A 7746-nucleotide genomic window follows, 5' to 3' on the forward strand; every position below is an offset into this window, starting at 1 on the left:
GTAAAACAAATCATTCATTTTTAGTTGAAATTTTGAAATGGTATTTGAATTTGTCTGTGGCTAAAAATGACATCATCTTGCGTTGGCCTCCCAATCTTGTTAGCATCAAAGGAAATTCTCAAGCAGAATCTGCAGCTAAAACTGTTCTTTGGAAATCGGTATCAAGAGGTTCTTTTCCATATCCTGACCTAAAACCTGCTATTTGCTAATATGTTGGAAATATGTGGTAACAAAGGTGGAATTAGCAAGTATGAAACAAGCTTCATGCCATAAAACTCTTGATTGGGTCTCATGACCTTACTGTATTAAATCGTCTGGATGAAGTTGTGATCCGAAGGTTGCATTGGACTATGTCATTTTCCTCATTCATTTTTATTGAAGGAGAGCATCCTCCACAATGATTCCTTGCCATTGTCCTTTAACTTTGAAGCACATTTTGTTGGAATGTGTGGATTATGCACAAATTCGTCAACGTTTTTGTACTGTTCAAACTATTCTGAACCGTTTCTTACCACTTGATTTTAGAATATGTGAATGACATTAAACTGTATGATAAGCCAAGTAAAGCCATCAGTGGATCTTACATTATCTAAACTGTCAAGCATGCCATGCTTGACGCAGTTGATTTTTCCATCACAAGGAATCAATATTTCAAATCATCATCTCTTGAGGATCTTTAAAAAAATATTAGTTCTTATTTATGTCCGGGGGTTTCAAAAAAGAAATACAATTTATTGATAAATTTTGAATTGTGTAGATAGTTATCTTATTATAATATTAGCAATGTTTAATTTGTAAATTTGATGGTAAGTGGCTGTATCCTCAAAGGGGGTTGAAGTAGTGTAGAATTATTGCCTCCCTGACGGGATATGTAAGACCACGACATTCAAAGTAGATTTATGTTTTAATGTTTGGCTAAATTTGCCAATAATCGCAAACACCCGAGGGGGTGATGTCAATCCTGCTGGGGTCCATGCAGATAGCAAAGGTATATTGTGTTGTTTAATAATATACTCTTCAAAAAAAGAAACTTGACACTGACTTTCAAAATGTAATATAATGCGATTGTTTCAAAATAGGACACAGAAACCATAATTGAAACAGTTTGAAGATCAATGTACACAATGCTGAAAACATTAATCGTGTCCCCTAGACAGACACACGTACACGATGCAGTTAATGTCACAGGGGTACAGAAAATGTCAGTATCGGTTGTGCCCACCACGTGCATCAATCACCGCTTGACACCGACGACCCATAGATGCAATCAAGTTGTCAATAACACGCTGTTGGATGTGCTGCCATTCATGCTGAAGTGCATCAAGAAGCGCCGGAAGTGTTTGGGGGATGGATTCCTTCTGCGAACGCGTCGATCAAACTCGTCCCACAGATGCTCAATCGGGGACAAATCTGGTGACCGGGCTGGCCAAGGTAATGTCTGGATGTTGTTGTGCTGTAAGAAGTCCTGACAAACATGCGGTCGAGCGTTGTCCTGCTGGAACTGTCCGCCATGAACATTGACGTGAGGAAAAACGTAAGGCTGTAGGATCAAGTCTCTGTAACGCACACCTGTAAATGCACCTGCCACCTGCACGAGAGGCGTCCTACCACCGTGATGAATTCCGGCCCATACCATGACACTCCCGCCGCAAAATAAGACAACCTGCTGCACACAGTTGGGGGCGTAACGTTCACCCCGACGTCTGTAGACACGTGCGCGCGCATCAGCACGTGTGAGTAGGAAACGGGACTCGTCAGTAAACAGTACATTTCTCCACCTTGCACGTGCCCATCTAACCCTCTGTTGGCACCAAAGCAGACGGTCCGCCAGACGAACAGGTCTTCGTACAAAAAGTCCAGCCTCCCTCAGTCTGTTGCGTACCGTTTGATCTGATGTTCTGCGTACCCCAGGGATCTGTGAGGTTGTAGACGTGGCTGCGGTAGTGCGGTCTCGGAGGTGTCGCAGCCGGATGTATCGATCTTGTGCTTGGTCTTCCTGATCTTGGTCTGTCGTCAACTCTGTTGTTGTTGTTGTTGTTGTATCAGGTCCACAGTGCGTAGATTGTCTGTCTGGATACGCCACAGTGCCTGGCCACATCTTGCTGAGTTGCTCCAGCTTGTAATCTCCCAATGGCGTTGTTCCGTTGAGCTGCAATCAGTCTTGGCATTCTGTCACCGCCTCTACTGCCGTTATAAGGACTGTATGAACAGCCGTTGATGTGGATTTTTATACCCATTAAGCAGGGAGGCCTGCATTTCTAAATGCAGGATCCTGTGCTGTACGTTTTTTTACAGGTGGTTGCGTTTGGATGAAGCTGTAAGAATGATCCCCAAACGCTACGTTTATGTGCTTTGCATGTGTTTTTCGCGAACTATAGACACATCATCTTTCTGTTTGACTTATTTAGTTCTCATTTAATGTAATTATTTTAGATATTTGGCAAAAAGTGGTTTTACATCTGTGTCAAGTTTCTTTTTTTGAAGAGAATAGTTTAATTTTTCATTCTCTCAAAGTAGGTTTAAATAAGTCTAGGTATTCTAGTTATAGTACTACCCTTAGAAGACTGTTTTTTGTCACAGCCCACAACTGCATCCATTTCAAAGGTATAAAAGAAAGAATAACAGTCTATCATTAGAAAGCAGAATTTTGATAATGTGTTTAGCGTTTTGCCACAGACTCATTGAGCTCCTCTGCACAAGTAAGCAACTGTTCCAACGTATTCGAATCACAGACTGGGTAAAACAGGATTTTCATATGTGACTAGCATTTCTCAACTTTAATGGTGCAGGTAGACAACTCGCACCACCAGCTATATACAGATGCCTTAGCGGCATAAGCGTTGGGGCCAACCTTCGGGGCAAATGGTTCTTGTGGCAGATGGTCTGATCGATGGGGTAAAGATGGGTCCACAATCGACATGACCTTTCTTGGGGCTGTTTATCATTTTCTTCGCCTTCCAGCCGTAAAGGACACAGCTGATGAACAACAAAAAGCAATAGAAACCACAGTTGCATAGCAATGCCCAGCACACATGTTCTGTTCGTTCATAATATCATTATGTTAGGAAAGTTATTACTAAACCTACACATATGAATGTTTACCGCCTCTTTCGAAGTAAATGCCATGTCCCTCATCCAGACACTCTGTGGAGTTTACCGTATATGCCCTTTGTATATATTTTTCATTCTATCAAATTAGTGGTAACGATAGTCATAAATTCTTACTGTAGTTATCCAAATAGGCGCGACATCCCAGACATAAATTGTCATGCAGGTTGTACCGTACATGATTACTCAATTTATCTGTACACTAATGCCGTTTGTCATCACCGTTATTACTCTAGTAATTAGTATCCTTTGTATAATGACTCTTTGTGCATTTACCGTACAATTAATTCCAAGACTTAGATTGAAACTGTATAAGGTCACTAGTATTATCATTGTATTTCATTATGATATATGAAATGATGTGTCTACTATGAAAAAGAAATGATGTGTCTACACCCTGCCATGAATCAATTTCAGAACCTTACACCTCTCTTGTTACAAGGCTAGCTCCCAACAGCTCATTGCCCACATAGAGGCCTGACAGTAACTTGATCAAAAGATCAAAGTCTTAATACTTAAATGTGTATTACAAATCTAACGTCGAAGGATTATTGTTATAGACGGTTTCAATCACCATCAATAGCATTGATTACTTTCATGAGTAACCCTGCAGTGACTAAAGTCTAAAATGACTGGAGTGTTATCATATAATGCACAAGGCACAAAGCTCTATCACCAATATACCTGCACAGTATTCATTTGTAAATACAGTTATCTAATACACATTCAAAGCACCACAACTCACACGCTTAAAATATCTCAATACATGACGCATTACATCCACCATGGCATTGTGTCAAAGCAGACACAGCTGACCTTGTCAGAAATAGTAAAATATAAAATATATTTTGTTAAATATACGTGTTGGTTTTAGAACAGTTCAATGGTAAAAGAGTGGAGTTAAGGGCGTGTTCAGATATTAAATGACCATTGACATCTGTTAAAAGATGGCGAATTTCTCCCAATGTCGGAATGACCCAATCGGGTACCGCTAATATCAAGTGAAAAGCTTCTATTAAATTATTGGTGTTCATGAACTCAAATTGATTTAACACATGAACTTTGCGTTTAATACGTATCACAGATACATGTTTTTATTTAATAATTTAACTTGAAATGTTTGTTAAGTTGTCTTCCTCTTTGGCCTCTACAAAAAAAGTAAGTCTCTTAAAATATATCACGACATTGCAGTGATCTATAATTACACCACGACAATCTGGTATCGTACATTTATATCAAGTTACATGGTCTGTCCACTTGCCAGGCCTTAACTGGAATAGCTTCCTGTCAGCTTGGGGTCACCTGGGGATTGATGATATATTTGCCTGTAGCTTTTACTGACACGCAGTTTTCATTTCATCACTATTGTCCTGTAGACAAGTAGTTAAAATGACAGATCGAGCCGCCAGACATACATTGATAAGAAGGATCGTATTGTCATGCAACAAAAAGAAACCTTCTATGAACGTGTCACAACTTTTAACTTCTTATAAAGCATTACTGATGGCATCAGTGCAAAGAACAATTAATGCCCAGCCAATGACACAATATCTACGGCTAAGAATGTATCTCTTTATCTTTCCTTAATGTAAGCATCCAATACTGGGACGAGAATTATAAGCGTATTTGGGGAAATAAGTAATAACATTAATGATAATGTTACGAGGTGAAACCCAAATTGAAACAAAAAGGTAAACCCAGGAATCGGTACATATAGAACTTAATCGCGAAATCGATTAATGAAAAGATCAGTGAATAACAAACAAATTATATTCAAACACACGAATTTAGGTTTACAATGAAAAGGTGAATGCTATGGGTTACAGAACAATAATAAGTAACAGGCCCTAGAATTAATGTGCCATGTTTGTATGTATTTTCTCGCTGGACAGTACAAAATGTGATTCCGCCCGAGCAATATTTACGGAAGATTTGAACCCTTTTGATTAATATTTTGAGCTAAATCTAAGTTATGTCTTGCACCTAAGAGCTTTCGGACTAAATATACAGTATTTATAAACAACAGTATATGTAAGATATATTTATCCTTAATTTTAACGAGTCGAAAAATAGGTGCTTTTCAGCGTGAAAACAACCTTATTTTGATTCACACTCGCGTACTTTCGTGTTAATTTTAGGTTTATTACACTAGTTTAGGATTTGGATCAATGTATAACAGTTATTTGCTGAACATATTCTAAGAAATGGAAGTAAAAACTAGGAGTTGATGGTAGTTGGTTTCACACGGTCTAGATTGTTGATCAAGCCGACTGTCGTGACGTGGCAGTTGTAGCTCTACAGCATCTCATTCAGATTGCTGATAAGCCAAAAATGAGACCATGTTGAGAATACTTATCCTTCTTGGTATAAAGGAAACCATTTTCATTGCTAATACTGATTTGATAGAGGTTTTTCACATGTAGTGATGGGCCAGTTTTAGATATCTACATCTTTAGACATGATTCACACATTAAATCAGGTGTGTTTTGATGTTGGTGGGCTGAGGGACTGGTGATTAATGACACAGGTGACTAATTAATTTGCCTCGATGTACATGGACCTGAAAGAAGTGAGTGAGTGAGGTAAAATGTCACATCGGCAATATTTCAGGCATATATCGTGACGAGACCAATTAGTACATTGATAATAAGTACAATTTGACTGTATGAACACCTGTCAAACAAAGAACAGTAAAACAACTAGAACATCACAGATATACATATAAAACTAGTATAGAACTATATTGAACAACAAAAGTTCCCGTGACATTGAATAAGATTTAATGCAAAGTTATGTTTTTTACCAAACAAATTTGAAACAATTTCGGTTTGCAACAGATAAAAGCCTCCTGTAAGTGTTCAAATGTATTACGATATGGCTGCAATATTGCCGATGTGACGTTAACTATTAACTCACTCACTCACTCAAATGGATTAATTTGCCATACTGACTTCAGAAAATGCGTGATTTCATAAACAAAACCATGAACATGCCAAAATGTCAATTTACAAATCAATAAGGCGTGTCCACCTCTGGTTGCGATGCAAGCAACACATCTTCGTCTCATGGAATGGACCAGGCGTCGCACAAAGTCCTGTGGGATATCTGTCCATATCTGTTGAAGCATGTTTCGAAGTTCCTGGAGCGTCTGTGGAACACGCGGTTGACGTTGAAGGCGCCGATCCATCTCATCCCACATGTGCTCGATTGGTGAGAGATCAGGGGAGCGAGACGGCCAGGGGATGACATTCACGTTGTTTTGTTGAAGAGTTACTTGAGTGAGTGATTGAGTTGGGTTTAACGCCGCTTTTAACATTTTTCCAGTTATATCGCGGCGTGTCAGCTTAATGTAGAGGAAAGCCCGAAATAATGCAGGTCCCGGACGTTTAGAACTTCGGTGAAACCCACGAGCACGGGCATGGTGCTGACAAATTTAGAAACATCATAGGTTTTTGGCGTGCCCAAGGGACGCAACTATGCACAGCGAATCGCGGCGTCTTAGGTGACTGGGCCATGGCCACCCGTGCCCCCAAATAAATATTATAACGATTATGGTCCAGAAGCCCTTCGGAACCCCATTATTCAGCCATTTGGTATTGTTAGTAGTGGGCCCAGTGCACATCGTGCCTCTTTCATAATATTCTTTTTCATGTTGACATGGGCACGCAAGAAACGTAGTATGATTGTGGGTTCGAATCCCAGTTTGCCCCAGTTATGTTTCTAGGTTTGTCAGCACCATACCTGTGCTCGTGGGTTTCACCGAAGTGGTAAACGTCTGAGACCTGCATCACTTTGGGCTTTCCTCCCACATCAAGCTGACACGCCGTGATATAACTGGAATACTGTTAAAAGCGGCGTTAAACCCACCTCACTCACTCACTGATATTGACATTGTTTTGACTTTTTCTTCTTCCACTCACTGATGTAACTGGTATAATTTAATGAAATATTTTTATTTTGTTAAGATGTTAGGCGACCCGTGCAGACCCCTGTTGAGATTCTTATAGGCGACTATGCTTGTCGTAAGAGGCGACTATCAGAATCGTAGGTGGCCCATACCCGCCACTGGTGAGATCATTTTTCACTGTATGCCTCTATAGTTTATCAGGCGGCCGCCAGATACTTCCACTGGTGAGATAAAATATAGAGGTTTACAGTGAAAAATGATCTCACCAGTGACGGGTATGGGCCACCGTTGAATCGGGTGTTCAGGCTCTCTGACTTGGCTGATGCATGCCATTGTATCCAAATTGCGTAGGGCGCCGTCATATGGATTATTGCCGGGGGCGGCGTGTAACTACAAAAAAAAAAACAAATTGCGTAGATTGATGCAATCAATCACTGGACTGTTTGGGCCAGACTTGATTAGTTACAGACCGCCGTCATATAGATGGAATATTGCTGAATGCGGCGATAAACAACAAACACACTAAATAGGAAGGCATATGTTCTGACACCACTATAGTAACATAAAACGTGTTAAGTGATCCAGCAGAACGTGCTTCACCTGAACACCTTCACAAGACAGTGTTTTAAGTGCAATACATTAAAATTTTCAACACATCTGACACATCAGGCAGTTGGTAATAGACAACAGATTGGTGTTTAACGTCAATAAAACGTCTAATGCGCCGCGAT

Source organism: Haliotis cracherodii, unplaced genomic scaffold, assembly GCF_022045235.1.
Source record: "Haliotis cracherodii isolate W230 unplaced genomic scaffold, xgHalCrac1.p SCAF_1, whole genome shotgun sequence".
In the NCBI taxonomy this organism is placed as follows: Eukaryota; Metazoa; Mollusca; class Gastropoda; order Lepetellida; family Haliotidae; genus Haliotis; species Haliotis cracherodii.